At 36.9% G+C, this 12,230-nt stretch overlaps 1 protein-coding gene across 3 annotated transcripts in view; it reads right to left on the reverse strand.

Annotated features, from left to right (window-relative positions):
• LOC135142394 (potassium channel subfamily K member 9) overlaps positions 1–12,230 on the reverse strand; it is a 273,018-nt gene that overhangs the window by 111,188 nt on the left and 149,600 nt on the right. The window lies entirely within an intron of this gene.

The raw sequence follows: 12,230 nt of genomic DNA on the forward strand, positions 1-12,230 counted from the left end.
GAAAATTGAAAAATCCGGAAAATGAAAAATAAAAATCAAAAACTTGAAAAATTTAAGGAAATAGAAAATTCAAAATCGAAAAATCACAAAACTGTAAAATTGAAAATCGAAAAATCGCAAAATTGTAAAATTGGAAATCGAAAAATTGAAAAATTGGAAGTCGAGAAATTGAAAAATTGAAAATTTAAAAAAATAAAGAAAATGAAACCACAAAAACTTGATATCAAAAAATTGTAAAATAGAAGAAAAACGAAAAACGACAAATTGTGGTATCAAAAAATTTGTAGAAGGTAAATAAATCCATCTTTATATACAGTGACATGGAAATCAGAACACCCAGTAATAGTACGCATATTTTAATAATTTTTGATATACGTGGTGATTACGGCCATAGAAATAAATGATCAAAATTTGAAATCATTCGAAAACATAACGTGTTGATGGTCCCGGACCAAAATTTTGGAAAAATTCAGTTTGAAAGAAAATTTTTCAAATATACTCGTACATCTTGAACATTATCATTTTTCATTTTATCATTTCTGGAAAAATTATTGGAATTTTTGATGATATGAAGCCGAAAGTTGTAATCTACAAGCAAATGTCTGAGTAATTTTCAATTCATGCTCGGAAAACGCTGAAAAAATTTATACGGTGGAGGAAATTAAAAATTTGCGATTTTTGAAAAATTGCTTGAAAATACTCAAAACAGATTTTGGGATATTAATCTCGACAGCTTATTTGAAAAACATAAACTACTAATGCCCCGGGACTAAAATTTTCGAAAAATTTGGTTGGATCATGAATTTTTTTACCTCGAAAATTGCCATTTTTTCATTTGATCAGTTCTGCTAAAATCGTTGAGTTTTTCGAAAAAATGGAACCAAAAATATCTTCTACAAATCTACATTTATTTGAAAATACCCCGAGGCTAATTTTCCAAGTGTTCGAAGGACAAAAAGCTATTTTTTTTTAATTATTGTTTCCGTCGATCCACCCTTTATTTTTGTAGAAAGGATGTCATTTGCCAAAATCAGACTTATCTTGGCAAGTACTACTAAAATTATTAAAATATTCTTACTATTACTGGGTGTTCTGATTTCCATGTCACTTAGTATGTATAAGATTTGATATTGCGTATTTTTTTTTTCATGCATCTAATATTAAAGTAAATGTAAAGAAGCATGCTACGCGCTTGTTCCAAGTGAGTTTTTCCATTACAAAATATAAACTACGAAAACATGTACAAAACAATTTCAGGTTCAACCATACAGAAATCACAAAACAGAATGACGAAGATCGTTGATAGTAAATATACACATACAATGCGTACAGTTTTGTTCCCCTAAATTCGTCAATGACACGTTTGAATGCTGTTACGTTTATTGCAACGAAAGCGACTGCAATAACGCCAACTAAAATTTGAGAGCCAATTTAAAAACGAATTAGGAATTGTTTTCTAACCTTCGATCTTTTACATGGATTTTACATGTTTTCTGTTGGATGTTATGTTTATCAAACACAAAAATATTGGGTTTTGCTTGTGTACAAATTCCAACCTCTTTTTTTGTATTTTGCACGGAATCAAGGTGCTTCACATTGAGTCCAATCCAATAAGAGCTCTAATTTAGAAACAATAACTGTTCACGTTTTGTTTTTGTTGACAACCCTGCAATTAATCATTGGCCAGTTTATATGTAAAAAAAAGTGTGGAACGCAACAGGTAGAAGTCTAATGGAGAGTTTGAAAATTGATTTTACCCAAAGACAGAGGAAAAATGACGAAATTGTAACTCCCTTGCTCTACTTTCTAACGGAATGGGACAATTTGGCGCGGCCGACTTGGCGCGAGCCATTTTGGCGCAAGGCCAACTTGGCGCAGGGACACTTTGGCGCAAGCCATCTTGGCGCGAGCCATCTTGGCGCGAGTACGTCGGTATATAATATAAAAAATATTTATTGTTCGTACTGTGGTTAGCACCCTGTTATTTATGCCAAATGTAGGCAACCAAATACACAGTTTCATTCGCACACATTCCAATAACTAAATGATCCACGGAGCAAGAAGTTCCACGTTTAGGAGTATGTTTATAATGGGGTTCAGGGCGCGAAGCGCCCGTGTGTCCATTAAAAAGTCGATATTACCCCTCCACGCGTTGGTGACTATAAAAATTAGGTTCTGCTAACAACGGCTGCAATTTTTGTATATTTATATCTATTTTTCTTGGTGCGAGTTCATCCGCGCCAAAATGGCCCGCGCCAAGATGGCTTGCGCCAAAGTGTCCCTGCGCCAAGTTGGCTTTGCGCCAAAATGTCTCGCGCCAAGTCGGCCGCGCCAAGTTGGCCGCGCCAAGTCGGCCGCGCCGAATTGTCCTAGACCGACTTTCTAAGCACCTTTGTCGAAATTATAGACCCTAAATTATCGAAAAGGCTAACTAGGAGTGATTAATTATTTAGATAATGCATGTAAACATCATGGCATAACTTACGTCAAATACTCTCATAGTTAGAAAAAGCATATATAGCACACACAAAAAAACACTGTTGTTGTTTGTAATGACCTTAAATAGATTGTTCGATTAAATGATGTGGAATAAAAAAAAAACTTTTTCTCTCCTGTTATTTTTGCAATATTTTTATTTGCGGCAACCCGTTTCGGATAAAATCCTTGATGACACCGTTTCCACAATTTCAATTCAGTTGGTGGTGTACATAACCCCATTTTTTATATACAACTCCCACCTGTCTAAAATTTTACAAATCTAGGTAAAATGTCCGTTTGTCGCGTCTTACGAGCTGAAATCAGCGGACTCTAAAGCTTGCACTTTTTGAACGTGGTATGGATGTAGGCCTTGTTCTTTTAATGTACGATGCACTACAAACTATGAAGCTCCAACTTCTGCTGCAAGTCGGCGCGTGCTGATGTCGGGCTCTTCTTCGACGCGCTCCAAAATTTGTTCTTCAGCTTGCAGTATTCTTTCGGTCCTATCACGGCCACGACCGTGAGTTTTAGGCTTGAAGTTACCATGATCCCGGAGATGCTGTAGAACTGATATAAATGTTCGCACACACGGAATTGCGCAATTAGAAAGCGCTCGATTTACAATTCGTGGGCTAACCTGGCGTTTATATCACGCACACCATAAAGCATTACTATCTCGACACGCTCTGTCAAAGACGTTAACCGAACATTGACGGCAAGCAACTGATACATGACTGCACCTTATCGCGTTTATGCACGATGCTTATCAATGCACCACTTTTTTCGTTCTTAATCTTAATCGTTCTGTGCCATTCATTAAATAGTAATTATGGCAGGTCAAGAAACATTCCAAGTAGAAGAATTATTTTTTCATGTTCTAGGAGTCATGAAACGTCGAGAAAACCTGACGGCAGCCATTCGTGGGATGGATCCTATTACCATACTTCCGTAGCTTACGCTTGGGAAGTAAAAATAGCAAGATTTTATTTAAAAAGTGGTTAGTTGACCCCATAACACGGAAGGAGACATAAAATTTACGATTTATAGTCTAAAACTCTTTGTTTATAATGACACTATCAAAATTTGCCTAATCTCTGGAAAAAATATCTTAGATTAAATATTTACATATTCACTATTTTACTATTTTTGAAAAAAGTATGTATGTGCCAATGTGATGAGAGATACTCTTTATAATAATAGTAATAACTTTATTGCCCAACAGTTTCCCATTAACAGGACAAAATACATATTTGTGTACATGTACAGTAAAATAAAATTCAATTCAATTAAATTAACTTAAAATAAATTAAATTACAATAATAGAAGAATATAAACTTAAATATTACAAAAACATAAATTAAAAAGTTATTTGTTTGATCCCATTAGCAAAAATATCATCATATAACTTATTAGCACAACGATATAGGTTAGTTATTGGAGATTTTTTTAACATATTAGTCTTGGGTTTGGGTAAATAAAATGTCACCGCATGACGATTATTCAGACGTGGCACATAGAAATTGATCATCGATAGGATGTGAGGACAATCAACCCTATTATGTACAATTTTCCAAAGAAATTTCGCAGAGTGCATATCTCTTCGCATGACCAAAGACTGAAACTTATGCTGATCAAGAAGAGCACTATATTCCATAGTTCTTTCAGGAAAACAACCATACAGCTTAAAAGACATAAACTTCAGAAATCGACGTTGAATACGCTCAATAATAAGTTCGTATTGTAAATAATAAGGTGACCATATTACTGCAGCATATTCGAGTTTACTGACTACAAAACAAAAGTAAAATGATTTGAATAAAGCTGGAGTTCTAAAATATTTCGAAATGCGTATTACAAATCCCAGAGATTTTGAGGCAGATGATACAAGTGTTTCAATGTGCTCTGAGAAAGTTAACTGTGAATCAAAGACTACGCCCAAGTCTTTAACAGTGTCATTTTTAATAAGATTTTGGTCATTGATGTAATAGGCAGAAAACAAATGATTTATTTTGCGAGTAAAAGTCACAAAACAGCACTTAATAATGTTCAAAAGAATTTTATTTTCTACAGACCATCTGTAAATCATGTCTAGGTTGTCCTGAAGAAGCTTCATGTCATTAAGATTATCAATGGAAGAATAAATTTTTAAATCATCAGCAAATCCAAGTCTAGGACATGTAAGTGCCCTCAATAAGTCATCAATAAATAATATAAAAAGAAGAGGTCCCAGGTTGGAACCTTGAGGTACACCTGACGTTGACACATACTCATGTGATAAGTAACCATTATAAAAGACATAGTTAATTCGTGCAACCAAGTAGGATTCAATAAGTTTAATAAATGATGGAGACATGCCAAAAAAACTGAGCTTATTCAGCAATAAGTTGTGATCAACACGGTCAAACGCACTAGAAAAGTCCGTGTAGATTACATCCACTTGTCCACCTTTATCTAATTCTTCAGAAATATATTGCGTTACTATCATGAGGTTTGTAATGGTCGATTTACCAGTTAAAAAACCGTGTTGATAAGGAGAGATGTGAAGATGAGTATTAAGATAGATGGTACTGTATATAACTTGTTCAAATATTTTCGAAAAGTTATTTAATATAGCTATTGGTCTATAGTTTTTTAGTTGAGAGATATCATTCTTCTTATAAATCGGAATAACTCTAGCACGTTTCCACAATATGGGAAAACAACATGAAGAAATAGCTAAGTTAATAATTGTACATAAAGGTTTAGCCAAAACGTATCTGCAATCACGAACTAAAAAGCTGGGTATCAGATCATCACCTGCTGTATTTTTGTTTAAAAAGGTTGACATTATTTTTATTAAATCCTCTTCACATACCTTTTGTAAATTGAAAGAATTATAAGAAGTGTGAGTATCAACAACTGGAACATTTGATGAATCACTAAAAGATTGAGAGAATGTGCTTGCAAAAGCATTTACAATTTCACTTGCAGAGTCATACATTATATTACCATCATACATTCTGCCCGGAATCCTGGTTGTGCCTTGCTTCATGTGTAAGTACTTGAATACTTCCTTGGGGTCGGAATGAAGGGATTGTTCAATTTGATCCATATAAGAAGCATAAGCTGTAGAGATATCATTCTTGCAAAGACGGCGTAATCTTTTAAAATTCTCTAAATAAATAACATTTTTACTAGATCTCCACTTCCGCCTGTAGTAATTTTTGAGTTTTAAGTTAGATATAATACTAGAGGAAAACCAAGGAGGATACTGACACTTTTGTGTTTTATTTTGGGGAACTGAGTTTTCCAAAATTCCGTATAGAATATTATAAAAAGCATGAAGTGCTTGGTTTACCTCAGAGTACCTTTCAAGACAGGAGCAGTCCATGTTAAGAAGATCATTGTATAATGTAATGAAATTCGCTTTTCTGAAGTTGAATCGTTTATTTTGAGCAGACGGAAACGGATGTGAATTCAAACTGGCCGGGATTTGAACTGAAATTGCCAGGGCAGGGTGATGGTTGTCCTCAATTATAAATGGTTGATCATCTCGAATAACCTCAATACTGTAATTTGGATTGGATAATACTAAGTCTAAAACTCTATTATTTGTATTAATTATGCCATTAAATTGCGCAAGACCAAGAGAAGTGCATAAGTGTTGAAGAGATCTAGCACTAGTGCATGTAGTATTTTTATCAATATAAGATGTTATGTTAAAGTCTCCAATTATTAAGACAGATTTATTAGCAAGGAATATTTCAAGTGCTTCAAAAAAGATTTCATAGTCATTAGATGATAAATTCGGGGGTATATACAATACAACAAGGAAAAAATGTGTAGTAGACAACTGACATTCACATACAGCAATATCAATCAATGGCACCAGTTGAGAAATGTTCGAAACGTCCACAACAGTGTATAATATTTTATCAATAAGACCAATTACAACACCTCCACCATCAGATTTGTTAACAACATCAAATTTTCGGTCAACTCGAACAATATTATAACAAGAAGGAAATAATTCATAATCCTGAATAGAGTTATTTAACCATGATTCGATAGCAATAACAATATCATATGAGGATTCACAGACGCCAAGATAAAAATCATGTGTTTTAGATCGAAGACCCCTTGTATTTTGATAGTAGATATTAATGATGGTGGGATTATTGTTGGGCGCGTTTAGTTTAAATTTGAGACAATGCCAGGAATTCCATTTTTATATTTGATTTTAAGATTCAACTCTCCATTGGCTAAACGATTAGATAATTCATTTTTAATATAATTTTATTATATCCATGTTATAATATATCTGCTCTATATAAAGGCTATTCTGCGGCAACAAATCACGACTTACGTCGTAAATAAATTAGACACTGTTGGCGAAGTTAACTGTGTTTACACTAAAAAACATCTGAACCGTAAATAAGTTAGTCCTAAAGTTAAAGTGCAACGTATTTGCCAAGCCAATGGGTACTGAATCAAAATCAATAGACGTTCTAATAGGAGTGCTTCAAGGCTCGCATTCCGACCACTTCTATTTACGTTGTCTGCTAATGATGTTGTAAAGATAAACGCACGTTATTTATAATTTTATTCCGCCATCCTCGTTCTTCTTCATGCCGCATCCAGTAACTTTAATGAACATACGCCTCCGCAAAATGACTTTTGTCCATCCAGGATCGCCCCACCCGGTTAATGGACCTTCAGAAAGTTTCCACGCGTTGATGAAAGTATGCGAATTTTGCGGACACCTTGAATGGACACATTAAAACAGACATGCCCTAAAAGACACATTCATAAATTTTTCAAGTGACGTCGCCAAAGTAACCCTTCTCTCGCGAATTTCCATTTCACCAGCCCCGTAAATATTTATGACATAATGAAGTGAACGAAAACATAAAATCCCCAATCCCGTCCCGAATAATAATAATTCTTAATGAAATGGCAAAATCAAAAATTCATAAAACAAGCAGAAATCTGCTCCAAGTACTCATAAAAACATCCAGTAGGCGTCGTCGGCACGGCGCTCTTAAATTATCGTAAAAGTTCAGTGGCGTTTCGTGGAAATGTAAAAATAGTGGTGCATTTGAAGGATTAGGATTTATAGTGTTTATCTACAGACTAATATGTATGGTTTATGTATGACCAGGATATGTTTCGCTGAGGGAGATTCATTTGATGGCGGCTCGGCTGCTGCAGCGAACCCTCCGGATCGTTATTGTAACGAGTATGTTATTAGGTCAGTGGCGTGGAACGTGACCCGGCGGAGGCGAAACGGGAAATTCGTAGATTTGTTGTTTGCATGCATTTGACGGAAAATGGCGAGGCTTATGGGTACAAATTAGGAAATTAGGAAAAATGGAGCGCAATGAGTGAGAAATATTACGCACACGAGGTAAATGTTAAAAGGGGGTCTTATGGCGCTGACAAGCGGCAGTGTCGCAACACATTAGGGTAAGATGTTAAAAGTGAACAAATAGGGACATATATTTTCTCACACATTGAACAGTTCGTTATATGGAAATATTTTTTCATCTTTGTCTTTTATGGTCCGGATTTTCGTCGTTTAAAATTCTGGTAATAGACATTTACAATACTTTCTTTTATCATTTTAAAATGACTTATACTAATGTACATTAGAACAGCATTTTTTTATTTTCCTGTAAAAGATTTCTAAATGAATATTATAGTTTGAGACATGATAATAGTTTACCCACTTCTTTGATAGAATCGAAATGTTCGCAGCAAAACATAGCAGCCTTAGGTTATCCCCCAACTGTAAAATAACTAGTGGGGACAACGATAAATATTTTAACTTCTCCCTATAAACTTCCACCTTTAAAAAAGCTTTGACAAAAAATGTCAACACTAGATATCAAAATATTTTACATCTTCGTACTGACGGCAATTTTTTCGGCCAATAAATACAAATAATTTTAAATTTTCAGCAACAATATTACTAATTCACAGGAATTCAAAAAACAAAAATGTTTTAAATAAATATCTAGCGATTCGTGTACAAAACGACAAACCATAGCATCATTGGTTCTTTCTAACTGTTTGGTTACCAGAGGATAGCTTCCTCATCTGATAATTAATTTATTGGAGATACAATTAGCAACATACAGGTCGATTTCGAAATATGTGCAATAACAAAAATGGGGAACAGTCTAGAAAAGAATATTATTATTTGAAATTAAATATAAATTTTTATACACGCCACTGGTAGTGTTTCTAGACCTACAATAACTACTATGCAATGAATGGCACAAAACGACTAGTATTATGCCATTGTATATGGCTGATGAAAAAGCCACTTTCGCCCGCGAATTACGAATCGGGCGCTTTCTAAATCGCGTGATTCCGTATGCGTGAACATTTACATCACTAGTACAGGATCTCCGAGATCATGGTACTTTCAAGCCTTAAACTCACGATGGTAGGCGTAATAGGACCGAAAGAATACTGCAAGCTGAAAAACCAATTTTGGAACGCATCGAAGAAAAGCCCGACATCACCACTCGCCGATTTGTAGCTGCAGTTGGGGTTTCACAGTTTGTTGTGCATCGTACATTAAAAGAACATTAGAAGAAAGTCAACAACGAGCGGAATTGGCAGCCGCAACAGTTCGTGGAACTCCCGGATTTTTTTTAAGTTATCGTCCAAACATGTTGCGACGTGCTGAAGCCTGTATTACTAGTCAAGGACAACATTTTCAAGATTTATTGTAATAAGTTGATCTTTTATTTGTTCTAATAAACAATGTGGAATCGTTGTGGCAAGGATCAAACATCCGTCCGAATAAAAAATTTGGATGCCTGAGGTAAAAAAAGATAACGTGATAATTTTTCCACAAAATTCGCAAACATTTTTGCTGATCAAATTTAATTTGATGCAACTCCTTCCTAATTGTCCATAGTGATATTTTGCCTTGTAAAACTGGGTTTTCTTTAAGCATTTTAAATATTTAAGTTGTATTTAGTTTTTATTCTTTCAAAAGCATAAGATCAACAAACAGCACTCCTACACTCAATGAATGAAATAAATTAATAAGACTAAATTCACGGATCGTCTTGGCCTAGTTAGGTAAGGTCAGGTCAGGTCAGGTCAGGTCAGATCCCAATCTGTATGCTGAGTACAGTTGGCAAGATATTGGAAAAGTTGTTGTGTGAGAGAATCAGAGCAGAGGTAGAGGCGACAGGGGGCTTGTCAGATAGACAGTATGGGTTCAGGGAACATAAATCGACCCCAGACGCAGTTACCAAAGTGGTAGAGCTGACGAGAGAAGCCACGAAGGGAAGTTACAAGTCGAAGAAGCCCGGTATTATGATTAATTTAGACGTAAGGAACGCCTTTAATTCGGCTCCGTGGGACAAAATAATAAAGGCACTAGAGGAACGGCAGGTACCGGCATATCTAACTAACATGGTTGAGGGATATTTCCAGGACAGAGTATTGGTTGTTGGGAAGGATCAAACTGAAATAAGATTGAGTAGGGGTGTCCCTCAGGGCTCGGTTTTGGGCCCCCTACTGTGGAATGTATTTTACGATGGAATACTGAGACTAAAGATGGCACGAGATACAGAGACGATTGCCTACGCCGACGACTTGGCACTTATAGTAACAGCAAAAGATGCGGGTAGACTGGTAGAATCCTCAAATGAGTCAGTGGGGAAGGTGATCGGCTGGATGAATAAACAAGGGTTGGAATTAGCAGGCGAGAAAACGGGAATTGTGGTAATAGCTGGACGGAGAAAATTGAAATCGGTGGAGATAAAGGTAGGGGGCCATATGGTACAGAGTAGGGAAGCCATCAAATACCTGGGAGTGTGGATAGATAAAGATCTCAGGATGGTACAGCATGTTAAAAAAGTGACGAAAAAGGCGGACAGGACTATTAAGGCACTGGCAAAAATTATGCCAAACGAAGATATTCCCAGTAGTGGTAAAAGGAGGATATTGGTTGGGGTGGTGCACTCGATACTGACGTACGCGGCCCCAGCGTGGGCCGACGTTATCAGGATCAGAAAGTACAAGATGCTTTTAGAGAGGTGCCAGAGAAAGGCGCTTCTACGGATGACCTCAGCTTACTGCACGGTGTCAAACGAAGCCCTGTCGGTAATTACCGGCACCCCGCCGATAAATCTACTCTTGACTACGAGAATGAATGTATGCCGAAGCAGAGGAAAACGAAAGTCAGAAGAATATCTCCGAGTGACAGAAATCTGGCAAAAGAGATGGTAGAACGCGATCGTCGGAGCCTGGACGAAGAGACTGATTCCGACGGTGCAGGACTGGATCGAGAGAGGGGTAGCAGGAACAGATCACTACGTCACTCAATTCCTAACGGGCCACAGGTCTTTTGGAACGTACCTGAAAAGGATAGGAAAGATTCAGGACGACAGATGCAGGTATTGTGGAGAGGTAGACGCGCCGGAACATTTGTTGGACTGCACAAGATGGGAAAGGGAAAGGAACGAGCTTGGCATACTGCTGCAAGAGGACCTCACGGTAGACGACTTCAGCAGGTTCATCAAGGAAGGAAGATGGGCGGACTTAAAGGGAACAATCAGCAAAATAGTGCGGCAAAAAGTAAGGGAAGAAGGTTAGGAGGTATGATGGTCCGACGTCCACTATGAAAAAATGCTTCAAGCGATACCGTAGTGGGCGTCTGTAAAGACGGACGAGGAGGGGGTTTTAGTGGGTAGACCGGCTCGAACATCTAGCCCGGGAGTCCCACACTCCTGGGGTTAGTACGCAATGTATTTGCCGTTCAGTTCAGTTCAGGTCAGGTCAGGTCAGGTGGGCACAATAAAAAGATAATAAGCAGAAGGAGAAGCTATGCCATAGAAGACGCAAAATTTCGGGAAGTGCTACGACAAAAAGCAGAGGAGTTAAATCTAGAAAATATTGATCACGAGACTGGTACCAAAATAATAGCGGAAGCGTTTGAAAAAGCACGCGCCACAAAAGAGTGCAAAGGTATAAAGAAGGCATCGTATGAGTAGACTGAAAGGATAGACAGGAAGAGAAAAGAATACATAACAGCATGACGAAAGTTAACCAGGGCAAAAGAAACAACCGGGTTACGGAAGCGAAGAAAGAGGAGCTGAGGAATTACTATCTGTAATACCTTTAAAAAAAGAACTGACTAAGAGTATATGGAAATAAAAAAAACAATTGGGATGACCTTTGCGAAAAGTTAGACAACGGTATTTGAGGCGAGGCCTATACCCTTGTAACAAAAAAATAGGAGTCCCATCATGGACTCTAATAAGAAAGAACACTGGAAATAGTGAAGGAGCTGTTTCCTAACATAAATGACAATTGGAAAGACAATATCAGAACGGAGGAAATACAAGGATTTGTGAAAGAAGAGCTCATTAATGCAAGCAAGAGCTGAAGGCAAGGAAAACACCCGGACCTGATCGAGTAACCCGCGAAGCCATTAAAGTGACAGTGGCCACAACACCAAAGCTAGTACCTACTCGCCATAATCAACGACCTGGCAAGGAAACAGGTTTTTCCAAATAAGTGGAAAGTTAGTCAAATAGTGCTGATCCCAAAGGGAGGTAATATGTCCTTCGAATATAAACTTGCTTGATTCTACAATATCTGATTCTGTGTAAATATATTCACGTGGGCACCTCTGATAGAACATTAGGTTATTGAAGAACACAAGATAAGAAAAACAGTGGTTCAAAAAAAGCGGTTTGGTGTTGATAGTTGATTGCTTAACGAATTAAAAATTTGCCAGTTCA

This window comes from Zophobas morio, unplaced genomic scaffold (assembly GCF_036711695.1).
Source record: "Zophobas morio isolate AGI-343-1 ecotype UQ-CSIRO unplaced genomic scaffold, CSIRO_AGI_Zmor_V1 ptg000046l, whole genome shotgun sequence".
Taxonomy (NCBI): Eukaryota; Metazoa; Arthropoda; class Insecta; order Coleoptera; family Tenebrionidae; genus Zophobas; species Zophobas morio.